The 21,535-nt window shown below is 37.9% G+C and overlaps 1 long non-coding RNA gene across 1 annotated transcript; it reads right to left on the bottom strand.

The window, feature by feature from the left end:
• Positions 1-18,978: 18,978 nt before the first annotated feature.
• On the bottom strand, positions 18,979-19,920 carry LOC128811812 (uncharacterized). The gene is made up of 3 exons (XR_008438483.1): positions 19,883-19,920; positions 19,178-19,253; positions 18,979-19,089 (listed from the first exon to the last, which is right to left on the bottom strand). It is a non-coding gene; the product is annotated as an uncharacterized LOC128811812 (long non-coding RNA).
• Between the last annotated feature and the right edge of the window lie 1,615 nt (positions 19,921-21,535).

Consider the following 21,535-nt stretch of genomic DNA (forward strand, 5'->3'; position numbering starts at 1 on the left):
CAATAATATGCCAAAATATAGGCTTAAGAATAGTGTATGCCACAGGTACTCTGTTTCCAGAATTAGCATTCAGAATTTGCTATTTGCCCTTTTTTTTGATAGGTCTGTGACTCATTTGAGTTTCACAATAACCTCATTTATGTTATACAATTGTGCGGCTTCTGCTTAAAAAGCTTTGGAGACTCTCCAGTCTGGAGTGCAAGCTGGCAGCTTTCTCACCCTCACCTCTTGTGGTCTGAGAGCTGACTGGAAGCTCAGCAACCCCCAAGCTGTTGAGGCACTACTGATGGACTGAAACACTGGCTCTGCACAAGCCTTTCATGTTTCATGTGGGAGCTGTGATAGAGCTAAAGGGTGATGCGGGATGTTTGCAACATCCTACATCAGGTTCTTTCAGGCCCTCTTTCATAATAAGGTCACTGCTTGCTGTGATCCCAGAGTAGTGATACTTTCTTCTTTTCCTTTGCAAATTCATTAAGGTGGCCTAAACTGCAAACTTACATCCTTAATTTCCCTGGATGCCCAGGGGATTTGTGTGCTGACTTGTGAGCTCGGGCAGGGTGTCAAATGATGCAGCTGCCTCAGGTGAAACCAGTGCAGGCACTCTCACTCCTGGGGCCACTCTTAGAGTCTCAGCCATGAACAAAATCAGTGTTTTAAAGATGTTATCCTGTATCAGTTTGGAGACCCTTACAGCTAATTTAATGACATATTGTGCATGATAAACTCTTCATTGCCACCCAGGTGCATGTCTGACTTCTGCCAGGTTATATACATCTTCTGTGTAAGGATGTGTTAAGAAACTAAGATTTTTTTATTTTCTTGTGAACCATTGTGCGCTTTCATTTGCCAAAGAATCTGTACCTACAGTCTCATGTTTGTTCATTCTTAATCTTAAAACCCTCAAACCCCTAAAAGCACACCAACCTCTTACCCTCTCTCTCCCCCAACTTCACACCCCTGGAAAGTGAACTGCAAGTTACATTAACCAAGATCTGCATTCCAGTCTGGGTTTCTGATGCCAGCCCCATGCTCTTTTCTGTCTTCTGCTATGCAGATTTAGTTGTTCTGTGCTTGTATGCACTATCATTTGGATATTTCATATAAAATGTATTCAGATAGAATATTGAATTGGATATTACACATAAGAAAAAAACCCTTTTCGAGAAACAGTGTTGAAAAGTATTACTGATCACATTTCAGTTTCCAAATTTAAGGTAAAAGGTAACAGCTTTGGAATGAGACTGAATAAGGTGGTCTTTTTTCCTTTGTAGTGGAGAGCAAGAATATCATGTCATTACGTTTCCAGTACCTGAGCAGTTACCTGGAAGAAAACAAATACTGGATCCTTGGAGCTAAAATAATGGATTTAATTTGTCTAGTTTTCCTTGCTTGTTTTATTACTATTTGCAATGTTCAAAGGTGACTAAGTCATGTATTCAGTTTTCACTCCTAAAACACTGGAAATCAAAGTTCGGACAGTAACTGAACAAATTAATAGCAAGTTTTCTGTGTTTCACACAGACAGTTGAAATTACACTCCAAAATATTTTTAATTTGCCACAACATTTTATTTCATTCTGTGTCTAACACAGCTGGACCCTAGTTGCCTACAGATATCTTTGTAAGGCATGTTTCTATATTACTTCGTGTGAAAGATAAAAGCTTAGCTCACTCTCACAAGGACCAACTTTTTAAAATTAGCAAATATAGGAAACAAATTAATTTTGAGCAAGGTGCAAGTGAATAAATATGCTTCTCTATATCACTTAGCGCCACACAGCCTCCCCTTAACCTTGAGGATATTACAGCATAGTTAAAAGATGCTATGTTTTTTCATCAGGCTACTCAGATTTTATGTGGATTCCCTCAGGAATGGAGACGCTTCTCAAAATGCCTGGAAATTTTCAGAAGCGAGAGTTGTACTTAGTGAGGAATGTGATTGAATGCATCATTTATAGTGATATCTTCACCTTTCCTGCACATTTTTCTTGGACTCTATTTTGATTAAATACTATTTTGGTGTGTAGAACACAAATCCACAGATTCTGGTAATGCCTCCTTCTGAAGGAAAGTTGAAGCAGTGCAGGAAATGCTTTCTGTGTGGGCACTGTCTCTTTTTGCTCATGTTCCTGTGCTTGTATATAATGTTTATAAATCAAACAGACACCTATTTCCCTTTCCTCAATTGTAGCCCTTGGATCCAATGAAACAGCTTGTAGAATATAATGTTTTCTAAACTGGGAAAGCAGCAGTCAAGCTTACTGGAGTGCAAGGTGTGTAGAGGAAGCAAGAAAGTGACTCAGGTCTGTCTGAATTTTGCAACAGGTCCCTGAAGTGGTTTGTCCCCGTCAAACTTTCTCTTCAGTGGTGTGCAGAGATGAGTATGGATTCTGTCCCCAGCCTATCAGGTTGGTGTGTGACCTCTGACAACAGCTAATAAAGTCCTAACAAATTTAAAGATGGTCTTTGCAATATAAACACTGCTTAGCAAAAACCTTTACAATCCTCCAGTTATATACATGCATCAGAGCACAGATGTTAAATGAAGCCAGACTGTTACAGTTCAGTGATTGAATTAATGCATTTGAAAGGAGGAGAGGGGAAATGGTTTCAGGACAAACCAAACCAGATGGAAGAAGGTGGGGCTTAGCTTTCCTATCAGTTTTTTTGGGTGAACTCAAATACATGGTCTGAAGTTAATGCATTAATTTAAGAATTATTTTATATGTGTTTAATCTGTATTAAAAGAAAGATATTTAGGTTAACATGCTCAATGTGTTTCCTTGAAAATATTGAATGAAATTAGTCTGAGATCCCAATTTTCCCCCCTGTTTTGATCCATTGATGATGCAGTTTAGCTGGAAATCACAAAAGACTTGTTCTACTAACTATTTTATGGTTAATCCATTATTTTTTTTGTGGGGGAACAGGACAGGGAAGTCCAGTTACAAAAAATGTTTGGATTTTATTGCATGTTTAAGTGCTGCTATAGGTTCTTCAAGATAGAGGATCTGAGGAAAGAATGATTTCTAAACCAGAGTTGCACTGAATGTCAGGTCTGTCCATATAAAACAATACCAAAAATGAACCTATCACACAGCCCTTTTAAACTTTTCTCCAATGTCTCATTTGCGGGTATTGAGTTTTTTGGCTTAATATTATTTTAAAAAATTTATTGAGATACCCAATTACTGTCTCTTTCCTACATTGTGTACAGTAGTACTAGATTTGGGAGCATTAATTTTTTATTTCAAATAGAATTTTTTATGAGAAAAGAGATGCTAAATCTTTCAGATCAGCAGAAATACCCACTGTAATTCTAATTTTGGAGCCTTGGTTATATGATAAAGGCAATATTCACACATACAAGTTGAGGGAGCTATTTTGATCCCAGACATAAAAAACCTCCTCCACAGACTGCTGCTATATGTGAGTGTTTACCCAGAGCACAATGTGTGTGGACAGTTGGAAAGGTTAGTGCTGTGGTTATGTACTGAGTTTTGTACAGGACGCTGCAAACAGGGATGTAAAAAACCTACACAGATTGTTTCAAATAGTGGCGAATGCTGTGGTTTTGGCTCAACACATTTATGCCTTTCTAGATGAAAGTAGAACATAAGTTTGCTAGAAGCCAGAAGATTTTTTTATGAACTCTAACAGTCTGGGAAAAAAAGAAGTTGGCTCAGAGAAAAGAGAACTGAGATGAAAAAAATTAACTCCCGGAAAACAGTTTTTGCCGCTTTTAAAAAAATCACAAATGCCTTTATTGTTCATTTGTTTCTATGTTTTTGCTAAGTTTTGAGGTAGAAAGCAAAAGCAGTCTGACTATGGCTGTTTTAGGCCAAAGCAACTTCAAAGTAGTATTTCAAGAGGATGAAAGAATTTAGCCAGGTACTGCTGTGGCTTGTTGTCTAAAGCGTCTTGGATGAGGCTCATCCTCTTGTGCATATAAAAACATCACACAGAGAAGAATTGCTACAGCATAACTTGTGAATGTTTCTTAAAACAGAAGAAATGAGAAATCTTGATTAACCAAAGTGGAGAACAAAAAATTGACTATTTGTTTTGGTATGGCAGTGCAGGCAACTGCCTGGTGTGACATGGGATCAGCAGCTCTGCATGGACATGGCTGTTTGAGCATGTTGGCAGGAATGGGATGTTCATCCTCAAAAACTCCACCCAGAGACAAAACATTTCAGTAAATAAATAGAGCAATGCAAAGTTTAAGGTTTTTTTTCCTGGTCTAGCTACAAAAGAACTAATACTGATTTGCCAGAATTCACAATGCATTTCTCAGACATTATTTTCCTTCAAAACAGCCAACTCCTTCAAATTTGAAAAATACCCACGAGGAGGGGAAGAAAACCTGGTAGTTGTACAAGCAAAATGTATTTTATTTTGGATCCTTCTAACTCTTATTTCCTATTGCAGTGCTAGAAGTATGAAAGCTTATTTTCAGTGTAAGCTAGCAAAGCTTCTATGTGCTACATCACTAATATCTTATCCAGGGAGCACAGGACAGGTGCCTTTTGCTGTGTGTAAGGGAATAAGGCCAGTGACGTGCCAGGTACTGCCAGTCTCTGGTCCAGGCTAAACCTACCTTCGAGTAGACTCCAGTCCAGAGTCACAGCAAGACAATGGGGCCAGATTGCGAGCTTAAAAAATGAGGGTCTGGAAAAGATGAGTACCTGGGTTCATAGGGCTGTCATTATGCCATCTTTGCCTAAAACAAGGGGATTAATGATTGCAAAGGGCTGTTATCAAATATGGAAGTGAGCAGGAAAAGAGGGACAACAGCTGCATGCCACTGGTGTCCCTCCATAATCCTTTTTCTGAGACATGTATTGGCCTGTTTTCTCCATTTCTGCAAAATGTCTCACCTCCTTTTCTTGAATTTTATTTTTTAATCTATGCTGAGGCACCATCTGATGCTTCTATAGTCTTTTTTTTTTTTTTTCAAGTTTTCATTTCACACTACCATTCTAACCTTTTTCCTCACTGGAATCTCTCTATGAATTGCTCTTTTCTCATCTATCAGTGCTACAATTCCTTAATCCTGACCATCCCTCCTCCTCCTCCTCCCATTTCTACCTGACCTAATCCACACCATCATCCACCTGTGCCATCGGTGTCCACAGTGCCCAAGTCACTTGAGCACATCCTTGCTGTCCCAAAGCACGGCTGCCTGGAGACCAGCAATGATGCCTGCAGGCTTGACCATGTCACTTCTTCCATTCCACTGTTGGTCTGCAGTGAGAAACTGGGACATGTATTGTTGCCTACAAGTCTTCAGTCCTGATATACTTCTGCTCAAGGAGTTTTTCTTTTCTGCTGCCAAGTGTCCTGGTGCTGACTGTGTCAATCATATGTGAAACTTTCTAATTTCTCTTGTAAACTTTTTCCTGAAAAAATGCCTGAAAGATGTGGTTCCAAGGAAAGATTGAAAATCTTAGTTGAGGTCTGATGATGCCTGGAAAGAGGAGCAATCTTTTGCATCTTTAAGAAGGGGAGTCACACCATTGTCTGTCTGTTGGCTGAAGTTAAATTCCTTGGATTAATATTGGAATAAATGGTCCAACTTTTAAAAATCTCCTAGGATGAGGAGAATGAGTTGTATTGAGGATTTGTAAGGAGCAAACTGTAAAATTTCCAGTACAATGGGATAATAGGTCTTGTAGAAAAGAGAAAAGCAATAATGTAGCCTTGTAACCTAGTAAGGTTCAAGGCAGCTGTCAGTTATTTGCCCTCCAAACAAAAAGCTATTGGGTGGGGTGTGAAAGCATCTGTCCCAAGTCAGGAATATTCAACAGGTTCACTGAGAACATGATGTTGTATTTGAGTATCTTGGCTAGCTTTAGAATTAAGGATAAAATTGGGAAAAGACAGCTGCAAGTATGTTGGGGACACATATTTTCCTTCCCCCATCTTTCATGGACTAATCTTTGGGACAGTCCTATGCAATTAAACATCAGAAATTTGGTACTGGTCACTTGTGTTGTAAAACTATTTCATTTTACATTCTCAAAATACTTATGTCTTTATATGGGCCTGTGAAGGTCTAGTAAATTTAATTGTCTCAAAAGTACCATTTCATGGTACTTTTTACTCTCCTTTTAAGAAAAATCCAAGAAATAGTGAGGTGATGTAATAGTTAAAGAGATAGCATAAGAATTGATACTAGTGCTTGTCCCAATAGGAGAACACTTCACATCTGTTATTTATGATGTGAAGCACCACTGGGGACAGCTTCAGTAACTGTGTACATAGTAGTACCTTCAATTAGACTAACAGAATAAATATTGCACACAGGCTTTAGGGATTTCATAAAAGCTCTGCCCCTGATGGAGAGGAAATTGGTGCAACTGGAGAATGATAACTGTAAACTGGGAAGAACACTCTCTCCTAACTTCTTGTGCAGCAAGATTCTTGCAGCACTTGTGGGTAAACTTAAGGTTCGTCTATGACCTTTCAGACAAAACCTTCCTGTGAACTTGGAAAGCTTCAGAGTAAAATTTACTTGTCAGTCAAATGACAAATGTCAGATGACCTGCTGCTATTATTATGCTTATATTTAAGATTAAAAAAACCCACCAAATCTCTTAAAAGTATTACAGAGATTAGGTTATTAGAGCAGAAAAATATCTTTACCTGAGACTATGCTGCCTTTCTTCTGGGCTGCACTGCCTGAGGTATAGAGCTGGAGCTTGGCATATGAGGCTTTGAAGTTAAAACATAACAGGCTCTTTGTTTTCTCTGTTTTCCTTGCCATAAAGAGCACATAACTGCAGTGACAGAGTTCAGTGAATAGGTGCTTTACGTGGCTGCCCAGTGCAACACCTGCTGGCAGCTGAGTGTGACACCCCTGCAAACCTCTACCTGTGGCACAGGAAGGGACACAGAAACCCCTTGTTTGGCCTCATGTTTTATAATAGTCAGAAATATACACGTGCTGGGTTGCATTTTCCTCATTGAAGCCAGTTTTTCCATGTGTTTCAGCCAACACAAGACCTGCAAACAGAAAGAATAATTTTCCAGTTCAGGACTTTGGAAGTAACTATGGCAATACTACAATTGAATTATGACATCTTTAGCTTGTGGGGCTGCTTTCAGTGTTCTTAGTGGTCTGCAGGCATAAGTGGACAGGGTATTTTAATAATCTGTGGCTGTGGATTGTGTCTTGTAGCTTGTGTCCATCTTGAAATAAAAAGCCAATAGTTCAGTCTCCAGATGAAAAAAAAAAAATCAGACCTTTTTGCACAGTTGTCACAAATGGATACTTTCATATGAACACCTATTAGGGGCACGGGAACTGAGGTAACAAAAAGTGAATTGCACCTTGTGGATGCAGAATGTCTGCTCAAATAATGGAATAGCAATAGCCTCTGCTATTGTGGACAAATAAGTGAAAACACATGAATTACCAGACTGGCTTGAACTTGGGTTCTTATCATCTGTGTGCCTTGGTCCATTAACATTACTGCTTGTCTTCTTACAGTACCCCTCTAAATTACTGTGTTTGTGGGTTTGGTTTTTTTAGTTTGATGTGTTGTTGGTTTTTCAGATTTTCTTTTAAAAGTCTGTTTGTCCCTTGAAGAATTATAGGATCTGCTCTTACAAAGAACATGTCTTATAGCCCCTGACAGATCTTTTTCTGACTTATTAAATGTAAATTTCCACATGCAAGGTTTGAAAAAGTGGCAAAGCTATGTATTTTTTACAAAATAGATGCCTCTGAGCCATGTTTGATATGAAATAGTTTTTTAACATTCCAATTTTATGTCAAGAGTTAATAATTTATCCAGAAAAATTTGACATAAAGTGAAAATTAGTGTCCGTATTTTGCTGTTTAAAGTTTTATCTGAAACAGCACTTGTGGCTATTGCCTGAGATGCAGGCTAAAACCTTATTAAAAGCTGAGCATCTACTGCAATATTTCATTCTCTATTTAGCTTTATTAATAGTTGAGAGCTTTCTTGGTGGGAGATGTTTTGTTAACCATAAGAAAAAATTCTATACACGTATAAATAAAACTTGGTGATGAAAAGTAGGTCAGTCCTTCAGTATGGCTTTTAGCTACATCTTAAAGATTTTTCTCTGCAGTGATTTGCTGATCCAGTTATTCTTAATATCATAATCCTTAAATTTATAATCCTCAGTGATAGTTAATGATTGCTAACATGCATAATTTTCCACATCCAGTGTCATCAGTGGCAGTGATACGTTTGGTCACGTGTTTATAAGTGGCTGTCTGTTTCAGAATCTGGTTATTTAAAGTGTATCTAATTTAATTACCAAACAGTGAATACACTGCCTGCAAAAGTCACTGACCTAGAATGTTGCCTCTAAGCTTTTGAGCATGGCTGATAGTGGAATGATGTAAAATGACATGAAAGCTGAAGACATAATTGCTCATTGTGAATCTTTTTTTTTCAGTAGCTAACATTATTCCAAAGATGAAAAGTGACAGTTATATATTTTTGGCAATGTTTCCCTGTAGGAAAGGAACAGGCAACCTACTTATTTTTTCTACTGTTAGGGCTGACTGAAAATTATATTCATAAGAAGTTTATTTACTGACATTTTAGACTGAAATTTTGAGCAGTCTGTACCCAAGTACTAATTTAGGGCTCTTATAGTCTAGGTATGTAGCTATGAAAAATGAGCTGTTGGAGGTTTAGCCACAGAATATCACAAGATTATTTCTAGGAGCAAATGCTGTGTTTTGGGAGTTTTTAAGAAAATAAAAAAAACCAAAACAATGAAGCATTCAAAATTCAGATGCTGCTTCTGAATATCTGGCTCTACAAAACTTAAAAATGCCATCTGGTGACAGCTTTACCTTCTCTCAGATTCCATCAGACCGCGTGTGTGTTGTTCCCATTGCTTGCAAATTTACACTTGTAGCTGATGGGAATTGTACATATGTGAAAGCTTGGAAAGCAGTTACTGAGCAGCCTTATTTCCAAAAGAGCTGAAAAAACGTAGCAGCTAACAGTCTTAAAGTGAACACAGAGCTCATTCTCTCAGAGAGAGCTGCAGTGTTCTGTGCAGGCTCTGTGTTCTCTTTAGCAGTGGCTCTTACAGCTTCTGATGATGATGAAGGTACATCAACTGCAGTCAGCTCAGGAACCCACCAATGTCTGGGTGCCAGGCAGAGGTACCAAGTTCTTTTCTCAGCAAGTGTGGAGGGTCTGCCTGTTCAGCTGTGAGTCCTCCTCTTTGAGAAGGATAGTGTTGCCAGCACCTGTGAGCTCAAGTGCAGGAAGCTGCTAATGTGATCTTATTGATTTGGGATCCAAGTTAAAATTTCTTTGTAGACTACATATATATATATATATATATATATATATGAACACTTGCTATATGTAACACTTTATTTGTGGTAGAAGGAAGGCAAAATAATCTGTTTTGAGAACTACAAATCCTTAAAACAAGTCCTTAAAACATAGTCTATTATTCGTAGGTACTTTGATTAAATTAGTTTTTAGTTTCAGTACATCAAAGGACAGTATATCCTCCTGGCAGATAATTCTGTCATAAGTATCCTGAGCTAATCTGATGGTGTCCTTACAGAAAATGAATAAGGTAGAAAGACTTCTGTTTTGGGAAAATATAACTCTGGTACTCACCTAAGTAGAGAGGAGCCTCTAGTGCAAGACACTGACTGGAAAGGCACATGCCTAAGTTCAAGCAATGAACCCTTCTGCACAGGCATGCATGTCTCAGACTTGGATTACTCCTCAGCAATGCTCCTGAGTAATTAGCAATCAACATAGTAATGCCTTAGAATCTCAATACAGGGTTTAAAGCAGAAATCCTGTTCCCATATAGATAGGAATCTCTATAAAGAGGAAAAAACCATAATGTTTTGTTTGGTTTGGTTTATTTTTCTCCTGCAAGGATGAAGTGTCTTTAAGTGCTTGTCTGTATCCACAAAAGGCATTGATGGGATGGGTGGTGTAGCAGTGGAGAGATGAAGAAGGGGAGGCTTTTTTGTTTGGTTGGTTTTGTTTTTAGAATTTGCTCTTAACAGTCAGTTTGTGGTATTCACTTTGAGCAGACCTGTGGTTAGGTTATCTCACTCTTGATACATGTCAGCTAGTTCCAGAAGGCACTTCCAGTCAGCACTTACCAGCATTTGTACATGTACCTGCATTGCTAAATTGTGCAGAACATAAATCGTGTCTTGTAAAGGCTGATACACATTTGAAGTCCAAATGTAGCTCTACGCCAGAGAGGGATGCCAATAAGCACCCAAAATAAAGAAGCCCCTGGGTAATGTGACAGGAGGTATTTTAAGAGATGTGATAATGTTTTGCTTGGATTTTTTTTTTTCTCAGATGTAACCAATGAGTGGCTTTGCTAGCTCTGTGTCAAAATAATGGGAAATGATGGAAAGTGCACATTGTGAAGGGAGAGAGAGGAAACAGGCTGCCATTGCTTCAAATATATACACTTGTGCTGTGGGAGCCATCGTCAGCCAAAAATAAGCTGTGAGCTCTTTCCCACCCACATAGCTCAGGCGTTATGAAGCTAAGGAGACTGTCATGTGGTGGCAAAGGCCAGATTATCATAATGTGGGTGAGATGTTTCTGCCCAAAAATACTCTCCTGCCTGTTGTGTTCTGGAGCTCCTTATTTGTACCTGCAAAGCAGTAATCTGCACCAATGGAGTAGTGAGTGTCCAATTGCTGTTTGTGTGGGGCACCCACAGTTTGTCTGTGGGCAGAAATGCTCTCTCTGTAGGTGGAAACGTGTTTTTTCAAGTACATGTTATTTTGTTTCTCCTCTTCCTCCTCCCCCAAGAGTGACCTCTACCTCTGCATTTTTCCCCTTAGTGTAGGATGTGTGGGACCATACTTCTTTTACAGTTCTCTTGTGTGTTGGCTTACCAAATCCTCGGCTTGTACAAACTGGCATAATTTCACTGAAACTGATAGAAGTATGTTGGCTCCAAAACCAGCAGAAAATCTGAATTCATTAGGTAGCAGACCATGATCCATGTGAACTTCTGGAACAATCTCCTGCAATTGGTTTGGGGATGTACAGAGATATTCCTGGAGAGTCTAGAAAGATTTCTTTTAAGATTTGCTGTAGGGCCACAGCTGGCTGCTGTCTATAAAGTAATGTCTTTTTTTCTTCTCCTGCTGTCTCCTACAGTTATATCCTGAATATCTCTCAAAGTGCCTTTATTTTTGTTATCCTTCTATCAGTTTGTGGCCTCCCAAAAGCGTGTTCACTGTCCCAGTCTGTGGGAAAGCCTAATTTCATCGTGTCTGTTGGTCTGGTAGCCAGCAGCATATTGATACTGAGTGAACTGGATGGCATTTAAATGTAAATCTATTGTCATGAACTTGAGGCTTATCATGGCTCATTATTTTCAGGCAAGCACAGTAATTAGCACGGGGTGTACTCTATGATAATTAGGAATGTTTTACACATCAGATGGTGATGTTGACTTTTGAGGGCAACCACCTGGACTCAACTCTCAGTAGCTAAAACAAATATTTTTGTATTTCTTTTCGTTTCAGTGTTTCAAATGCCTGTGGTAAAATACTTTAACTGTTTAATCACTAAATAATAGATCCATGCAATCAATTAGCTAAACAGTATGATTAGTGGGACAAATTGCTGGTACCCAGAGGTGACACCATAGCTGAGATATACAGTTAATGTGTATTGTCATTTCTCTTGAATGCAAGGTGAAACTTCCACTGTCTTGAAAGCCAAGCACATGTTGCTTTCCAGCTCTCTCTCCTCTTTACCTGATCTGGTATTTGAACCTTCTAAACACTGGTATCTTAGATTTGTGGTATCTGCTCCATTTTTGACATTTTTTTCATCATAAAGATGTAGTGTGACATTCCTAGTGGAGAAAATAATGATGAATAAAAGAACACTCACAAAACACAACCCAGAAATTTATATCGTCAGGTCTCATTATAATCTCTTTGTGAACTTGTTAGATTAAAGCAGATTTGTTAAAACATCAAGAATTTTAGGGCTATCTTGGAAGCAGCTGTATTTCATGAAGTAAAATCAGGAAAGGTAAGAATATGTCCCATGGATCTATATTCTGTCTGCAGATCTTGGGAGCTTATTTCTGATTTACTGTGAAATAGAGACAGTTTCTGTTCTAACTCATGGCTTGTGTGGAATAATTGCTGTACCTGAAGCTTTCCCTAAATTTCTGGTGTTAGTTCATATCCAAACCTAGGAGGAGGAGGGTATTTTCGTTTCTAGTGGCAGTGCGAAGGCAGTCTCATAAGATGATGTAGAAGCTGGGCATTTCTGGCACTTTTCATAAGAATTGTATTTGAAAGCTGTGCAATTTGAAGACTTACCCTGTTTCCTCCTCAGATCAATAACTGCTAAACTCAAACATAAACCTTCCGTTAGGTGTATTTGTCAGACAAATTTGTATTCAGTGTGTGATTGCTGGTTGTTATGAATTGAGGGCTCTACCACAGCCATGGAAATACTGAGCTTGTAAATATCCTTGAGGTGCAGACAGCAGGAAAAGTTAACCATTATGCTTCTGCTGCCTCTTTTTCGGTTTCTACTCCTAAAATAATGTGGGGGAAATGCAGTACAATGGAAAGTTGAATTTTTAAAAATTAAATCATGATAGGCTTCTGCTTATATTCTAATTCATCCCTTCTTCTATGTGTTACCATGTAATTTCTGACACTAATTTTCAAAACATTAGTGATTTGGGGGTGGGGGGGAAGGAGGAGCTATATTTTGAAAAAAATCTCTTAAGTTCAAAAAATTACAAGTGTTGCGTTTCAAGGGGATGAAATAATCTATTTTAAACTAGGAAAGAACTTGTGGACAGTGTATCTATGGAATAATGTCAGATAAATGTGTTAACTGTGTGGTGCCATTACAATTGCTTTTTTTGGCTGAAAAGGATCAGTGATTTCTCGTAAAATAAAGAGACATCAGATTATTTCAGCTAGCCCTGGCTGGGCTTTTTTGGAATGTGGTCTAAGTTTCTGGCACTTGCACTTAAGGAGGATGTACAGGAAGGAAAAAAAAAAAAGTAAAGTTCAAACAAAATTATACAAACCTAAATAAAAGAGAAGGCAAGATGTAAAAATTATTCTGTAATGGGTGTGACCATGCAACTGCTTGGAAAAATAATTGGCTACCATTGTAACTCTGGCAAGGAACAAAGATATACATTAATAGGAAAAAAAAAAAGATAGCAGAAAAACCAGGTATTTACGTGTGGTAAAAGTCAGAATTGCAGGAGCATTCTCTCTTTTTTTTTTTTCCCAGAAAGACATGGTTGGAGTCTAAAATTGTCTAGATCCTGCTTCTATTTCAACTATAAATGACTTCTATATTTAACTCTTTAACTTACTGTGTCACTTCACACTCTGTAAAGCAAGAGATGTTAATGTGGTGGTGTCAGCTGTGCCAAAAATCAAGTCTATCATATTCATCCTGCCATGGTCCTGAATATCACAGACTATTTCTATCATAGAAATTCTTTGACTTGTAGTTTTAGAGGCACAACTAAGTTGTGTTTCTGTACTTGCTAAGCAGAAGTTATAGAATTGATACAGAAGCTGTTGGGTTGGATGTTTTAAATCATCTTATGCCAGAAACCAGGGAGAAAAAAGAGAACTTAGAGGTAATTAAAAAACCCAACAACTCCAAACCTCATAACAAGCCCTTAGTACCACCTCTGATGCCCTCAAGCACGGTGATAGGCACACTGGGGAGCAGCAACTGATCTCTCATGGATGGGAAGTGCATTCCCTCTCCTCTTCCTCCATTGCTGTAAAAGCAGTGCTCCTATTATGTCAAGGTCCGTTGCATTTACTGCAGCTTTGATATGCTTGACCTAAAAATATTGCTGTGAGTGAATTATTTACAATGACAATGAGGAGCAATTTTCTAGAATGTTCCTATGCCCTGTGGGCATTGTACTGAGTACATATGTATGTTATTAACAAAACCCATGAAAACTACCATGAAACCTTTCCACAGTATATCACAGTTTTCATTGCCAAATTGGGATTGTTCTGTGGCTTTACAGCATAAGGAAACACATGTGCAAGCCAACACTTCTTGTGGGGTGTAGAATAATGGTGTTGTTTTCCAATGAATATTATTAAATAACTAGTCTGTAGAGGCTGATTTCAAGTTGTATGAAGTATTACATATATGTGCACTAAGGAGATATTTTTCTATTTCTATATGAAAACATGGTGTAACTAAAATCACTGATAAATTCTCATGCTAGGCACCATTAAAAAGACAACTGCTACAGTATCTCCTCTTCAGAAACCAGTAAAAACTTGCAGTCCAGGTGGGAATATTTGTTTTATATTTGTAATGAGACTGGACTATTTGTGCCTAGGTCAATGCTGGCTGCACCCCGACTTAGTAGTTTATGAATAGCTGTTCTTCCGTTAGTAAGTGTATGAAACAAAATGATGATCAAAGTCAGGAGAGATGTGTATTTTGAGGAAAAGTATTGCCTTAAAAAAGGACATAACTTTATCTTTTTCTTGCAGTGGAGTCTGTCCCTCCTCAATGCTAATCATTCAGGCATTATCAGTTAGCAGAGAAAACATGTACACAGAAACCACTCATGTTCCAGGACATTAGTTCTTCCCAGTGTTGAGAAATTCCAGATTCTTCTGTTTCAATAAGTATTTTCTCTGTTAAAGACACATAACACATCTATAACTAGCATTAATAAGTGTTTTGCAAAATAAAGAGCTGGTTTTTAAGTTTCAGTAAAGAACTTTGTTTTGTAGCAAAAGCATACTAGCTACAACTTAATATGAAATTTTCTCCTTCTAGATAGAACATCTACCTCTGAGTCTTGCTTTTAATATGATCTTTATCTCCCTGCAACATGTAACTCTGTAGTAATTCAAATTCCCATTTTGTAGAAATGGGTAAACATAGAGATACAGACTTATCTCTGAACAGCGTTGCTGAGAAATCATTTATCCATAGTAACTCTTCCTTTAATACTTTACTCTTCTGTCTCTGACCACGATAGTGTTCAATGAGCAACAGAGAATGCGTGTTCTTCTCCAGTGAATATTGGAATGAAAAAAGATAATCTTCCCAAACACTAATTTTAAATAACATCCAAATAATTTCAGGATTTATTTTGCTAGTGTGGTGATGTTTTTTGAGGAACTGGGGGAGGAGTCTATAAATATTAGTTTCACATGTGACAGAGTACTGATCTCTTTCATGATTGAAATGCTGAAATGCTTTCCTACCTTTTAATTAGACTGGTAACAGTTCCAGAAATGACTATAGATGTGTTGTCGCATGTTAGCCTTGACGCTTCTCTGCTGTTCAGTTCCTACACAGTGAAATGTGGATAAACCAAGCAAGCTCAGTACACAAGATAAACTTGTGTGACTAATGTGCTGAGGAAACTTTGTAAATAATCAGACTAAAGTATTGTTAATAAACATTACCATAATGAGAAGAATGATATTAGTGATATGATGATATGCTGTGAGTTTTCCTGATTTTGTAAGCAATTCCTGGTGCAGAGTATTTGAGTTGCACTGAGTCTAAAGGCTGAGCTTACCTTGGATGATTGTGTGAAGTGAGAAATGTAGACTGGTCCTTTTGTGTGTCTGACCAGGTTAATAAAGGGTTACAAAGAAATAAGGACACAATTTTGAGCTTATTTATGCTTTATTTTCTTATCACAAAACTCAAAGTGTGACATAGGTACTCAGTTTACAGTAACTTTAAAATGTAACTGCTTTTCCATTATTATTTCTGGATATACATTTCTTTGTCATCTTTCAGATCCCTAAGAATAGCAAATGCAATAGTATTTGTGCTCTTAAAATCAGTTTAATGTAAATTTTTTTTTTGATATAGCATTTTCATCCATAACTCTTAAATCCCATTTGTTCCCAGTTGTATTTGTCATGAGAAGTATAAACTTTTGAACTCTTCAACAATGCCTAGTTAAATGGCAATTAAATATTCTTTCCTCTTCGGTCAGAGTCCTTAGGAGTGGATATACAGAGCTTCCTGTCCTGTTATTTTTTCTGCATACATAGTAAATAAGAACTTTCACATTTTCAATGGTACTGAACCCCTCTGAGGACAATACTCCAGAAAAAGGCAGCAGGGTTTTTTTCTAATCAGCTAAGTTAAACACACTCAAAACCAAGCAAGCAAAAAGTGGATACCCCCAACTATTTTTCTGACCAGAAAACTGTGGCTTATAAGAAATGTTTGCTTCTCACTATTGCCTTCAGAGCTGCTGCTCCTCTCAACGGCAACTGTACAATGTGGGGCCACAGTTGCATTCATTGTTCAGTGAGCTTGTCCACATAGTTAAACCCACCGACAGCAATGAATGTTGATTGTGACCTTTTGTAAAGCTTGGCAGGGTGAGGGAAAAACATCATATGATGGTTAGGTTGCTATCTTCGGTGTTAAGGCCTGAAAGCATGAAGTAAGGAGGAGGATGGTTAGCTGGAGGGTACAATCAACGGTCGATGGTTTTCACTTTAATTCCAAACTCACCGACAGCGTTGAATGTTCACTGAAGCAACCACTACAACAGAACTCCATTGACTTGGCTGCATCGTCAAATGTCTGAAAGTAGGGGGGGAAATCAAAATTCACACAGTGATTTTTAATTACACAGATGATGCAACTTCAATCATTTTTCTCTTACCGACACCAACACCCTTCTCTGCTGATCATGTTTCAGTCTTTCTGCAAGGAGCTGGCAGTTTCCCAGACTTCTTTCTATGAACAGAAAATATGTTTCTATTACTCAGGCTTTAAAAATAAAGGTTAGAGATTCAGGCACGAGTGGATTAATGTTGTCTGTTATTTCACAAGACTGAACTTCACAGTAAAACAAAACATGAGATCCCATAAATGAACAGAGCTGGCTAAGAGTTTTACAAATTAGTGTTGCCAAATAGAGATTGCTCAACTGAGCAAGATTTCTTCTATTGACACGATTCAGTTGGATTAAAATTTGTTTAGGATTGATGAAAAATAAATTTTCTTTAAAGAAGGCTTAATTTTTCAAAAAATATCTCAGAGACAGGAGGCCTTTTTTTTCCTTACTAATTTTCACATATCCAGAACCTGTTGTGATAGTTTTCAGGAGGAAAAAAGGTGACTGTATTTCAAGGCTTGACCTATATTTATTTTATTTTTTTTTTTTGTGTCAGCATGCTGTGCATATCCAGCTGATCATCACACAGTAAAGTCCTTATTCTTAAAAATTTTCACAGAAGCACAGCAATTTTTCCTAATCTTCTGAGCTTTCCAACTCAATTGTCTGAATTATTAATAAAAATAAATAATACTTAAAAATTAAGGTTGTAGGTTTTGTGTTGCAGAACGGTTTTAGAGGCTGGATACGAAGGCAAAACATGGTAATCCCGAAATTTTACCTTATTTTCATTTGTGAGCAGAGTTGTTATGCAGGTGTTCTTGAAGCTCAGCTTGTCAGAATTCTTTTCTGCTAGGTCCACTCTTAAGTGTGCTGAAATTATGTGACTGATTCATTGACTTACACAAATTGCTGTTTCTTTGTTTACCTTACCCTTTGGTTGAAGATGCTCTCTCTCTCTCTCTCTCTCTCTCTCTGCCATCTGTTGTTATTTATAGGGCTTTATAAATGTTTGGGGTTTTGTCTGTATTTGTGTTAAGGGAACCCACACTAAAGGACTGGAGTTCATCAGTGTGCTGCCTGAGCCTATTTTGTGAACAACCACTATGACAAGGACTTTGTCCTAACTGTTTCTTTCAACTAGTTGCCCTGCATGTAGAAGTATTTATTGCATCATTTAACTCAACCGTTTTTTCCATCTAATACAACTAAAAGAAAAAGTCATTAATATAGCTTACTGGAGAACTAGACAAGAACAGAATCAACTGTTATAGTGGATTAGATGTGTTTTGTTTATGAAGGCCACTTTGATTATGAATATAGCTAAATCAAATGCATTTGAATTAAATGTGGCAGCCCACCGTTCTTTCCCAATACAGCAGCATGGGATACTTTACCTGTGATTATTTTTATTTCTCCATTTTTTTTGTACTGAAATTTCTAAGGTTTAATTCCATGGATGTTAGGAGAAGACCTCTGCACACTGGCATGAGCGAATAAGGCTCTCCAACTCAGTCTTATGTGCATGTGCATCTGTTCAACATTGTTCTAGCCAAATGAATTAACTTTATGGTTTAGGGATGCTCATGTTTAAGACCTGCCCTATTATAAGCTTGTTTTCTGTATGCCATTTCTTTCAGTACTCATTCCTATGCCCTTATTCCCTGCTTCCATCTGTCACTTCATATTTCAGTATGGGGGCTTGCCTGGCTGATATCTGGCAATTGGAATGGGGTGTGGGGGAAGGAGAGGAGCTGTGTAGAGCTTGAGGCTGGGTGGATTACATCTTTGAAGGAATTACTTTCACAGGTTGTTATTAATGCCTCTCCACCCCGCATCATGGAAAACCTCAGTATTTCCTTGGTCACCTAGACTGTGAAATGGGCTGAAGCTTGTAAGTACAAAAGGTATTTCTGGGTTCCAGCCCTGATTCCTGATGTGTGCAGGTTATGCAGGGTAAATATGCTTTCATCTTGTTTCATCTGGTTTTCATTTTTTAAAAATCCTTTACTGGGCTTAGCTAGCTGTTACAAATGCCAGCTTTATTTTAATTTTTATTTCAGATCTGCAGGCTTATGTGAACATTCAGATTGGATGTATTTTTTTTTTTTATTTAAGGTTAGTAGGTCATAAATAAACCAAAGCACTTTCATTGCTTTGAGCAATAGGGTCATGATGTACATGAAATATCGCTTTAAAAAAACTGCAACCTAACGTGAATTGACAGAGGTACATGAGGAAGTAGTTCATCGTGTTGCTGCAAAGGCCATAGGGATTTGGACTGCTAGAGCTGCCTGTCTTAGAAATAGATTAGATATCTTGTCTGATGACCTGTACTTAATTTAAGTGACTGCCTTTGCAAGTCCTTCCAGAGGGCAACTGTGTGAAGTAGAGCATCTCATCTTCAGTCTTCAGTCCTTTTCCTCCTCTTGATGGCCTGACCTAAATTGAAGATATGGTTGTTGTGCTTGCACAAATAGACAATTATTTCAATACTACATGAACTGCTTCTTCAGTTCTAATTAATTACCTTTTCCATTTTGACCTTGCTGTGTTGAATCAAAAGACCAACATTCCAACTTCATTGCAGTGGTTGTACTGGGAAGCTGTTATACAATGCACTCATGTTAACAACTGCCTTATGTAAAACAGAGGCAAAAGCTCCTTCTCCCTGCTTGGAAATGGTGGAGCTGTCAAGTACTACTCTGCCCTGCTTATTGCCCCACCTTTTCCTTTCTTCCTCCTCTCTCACCCACACAAATGCTCGATGAAATATGAAAGATGTCAGTCAGGTGAAGTCTGGCTTGCAGGCCACTTCAAACAGCTGCCTTAGAACTGTTACCAGTCTTACTGCTGGTACAGCAGGGAGATTGCTTAGGTACAAATACATAGGTGAATACACAGAACTCAGCCTTGGAGCTCTTGTAGCTTTAGGTACTTTTTCTAATGGTGCATTAAAAGTCTATCCAGAATGTTACTGGTTAAAATACTATGTTAGCAAATTTATGAGGTAGATACTTCACATGGTTTACAGCATCATTTTTCTTTCACTGACATGGAATTGTTTATTAGTGGAAGGTGGAGTTGAAACTTTTTGAAGCCAAATATCCGTTTGTATAAAAGGAAGACAACGGAACAGTGTTCATACTGATACTGCATAGTTATCTCATGGATGCAGTTGTTGGCTACTTCCACCTCCCACTTGCCCTCTCCCACAGTCTGTCAACAGACTTACAGTTAAACACTTGGGGACAGGAAGAAATTCAATGTGTGGATGTGTTTTTTTAATTGTCTTGCAAAAGTGAATTCCAGTGGCAGCGTCTAAAAATGGCAGTAGCACACTTGGGATCAGATTCTCAGCTAGAGTAAACTGACACAGCTCCATTGACGTCAGTGGCATCTGCGTTTACACCAGCTGACACCTGGATGCTCATCTGGAAAAAAGTGAATTAGAATGATCAGTTATTGGTTCCTATATTTTCAGTTTTTTGTGTTGTGTTCGTCTTTTTTATTAAACCTTTCTAAAATGACAAATTTTCATGTTGTATTGACATTTTACTTTCAATAAGTCAGCAGTAATACTAAATCTCAGTAAGTATTGACACTGCTGTGCTTCCACTGAAAGGAATTAAATCCAGTTGACTGTAGTTATTAGAAATTCAATTTGTTCTTAGATGACTTTGAGTTATGTGCTGAAAGTAAAAAAATCTGTGCAGCTATCAAGAGGACAAAATGAAAAGTATTTGTTTCTTTTGTGTTTTAAAAACTGCAAGAACAGAATCAACAATCACTGTAATCTAAGACGCTCACTGTGTTCTACAGACACTAACTGCAGTTGTTTCTGCAGTGTGTTGGAGTGTAGCATCAGCTCCTAATTACTGATGCAGTAAATCTAAGGCTAATGTTTTTCAAGAAATCAAACCACACAATCACCATGTTTTCATGTTGCCTTAGACCTATGGAAACATCTCTGTTAACCTCTGCTGGGAAAAAAAAAAAAGTTTGAGGGAGTATTTCACCATTTACTGGAGTACAGCCATCTCTGGAGAAGAGTAGCAGCTGCACAACATCTTGAAGCACTAGTGCATGCCAGCCTGAGACTGGAGCAAAAAATTGCGATTGCTGTGTTTAAATTCTGCATTCTACAAGGCTGCTTTTTTGTACATTCCTGGTTCTTGCTCATAGAATAAGAGGGTGGAAAAACAGAAAACACTTTGAGGTGAAATACTGTCCACAGAACTGGTTTTTAAGCTAAATCAAAACTTGTTTGACATGCATAGCCATCGCAGAGTGATCTGAAGTTCACTCAGTCTTACCAGAGTTCTGATGGTGCAGAAACTGTGACATCTCCATATATGCTACTTTGTTTGTTTGTAGGCTTTGACTAAGTTTTTTGAGTAAGTTTGCTGTCCAAAAATTGACTGTGCTCTTGAAATGAAACCCATCAGCTAATATTACATGTTTACAACACAGGCTATGAGGTGGGATACTGATTAGCCAAGCTAATTTAGGAACAGAACAAATGTGAGGAGCAGCAGTGATATTAGTTCAATCAAATATTTGATTGCACTTCCAGAAATAATTTAATTGCAGAGCTCAAAACTATGCTTTGCCCATTAGAATTTTACCTGATTAGTATTTTTTTAAATCGTCATACTAAAGAAACTTCCAAGCCCATATTTAATGTGAAAGTACACAAGTAATATTGGCTTTTTGCTTACTGTTTAGATTTATTGTGTCTCAATCAATATAAATTGTTACTCTTATTTAACAAATCATAGTTATGCTCATGTTCTAAATGGACTTTTATATCTGCCCATTTGAGCCCAACTGCAATTTATTACTTCATGTTGTTAGTCCTGTTTGATGTTGTAAGCACTATTCCAGC

Source organism: Vidua macroura, chromosome 9 (assembly GCF_024509145.1).
Source record: "Vidua macroura isolate BioBank_ID:100142 chromosome 9, ASM2450914v1, whole genome shotgun sequence".
Taxonomy (NCBI): domain Eukaryota; kingdom Metazoa; phylum Chordata; class Aves; order Passeriformes; family Viduidae; genus Vidua; species Vidua macroura.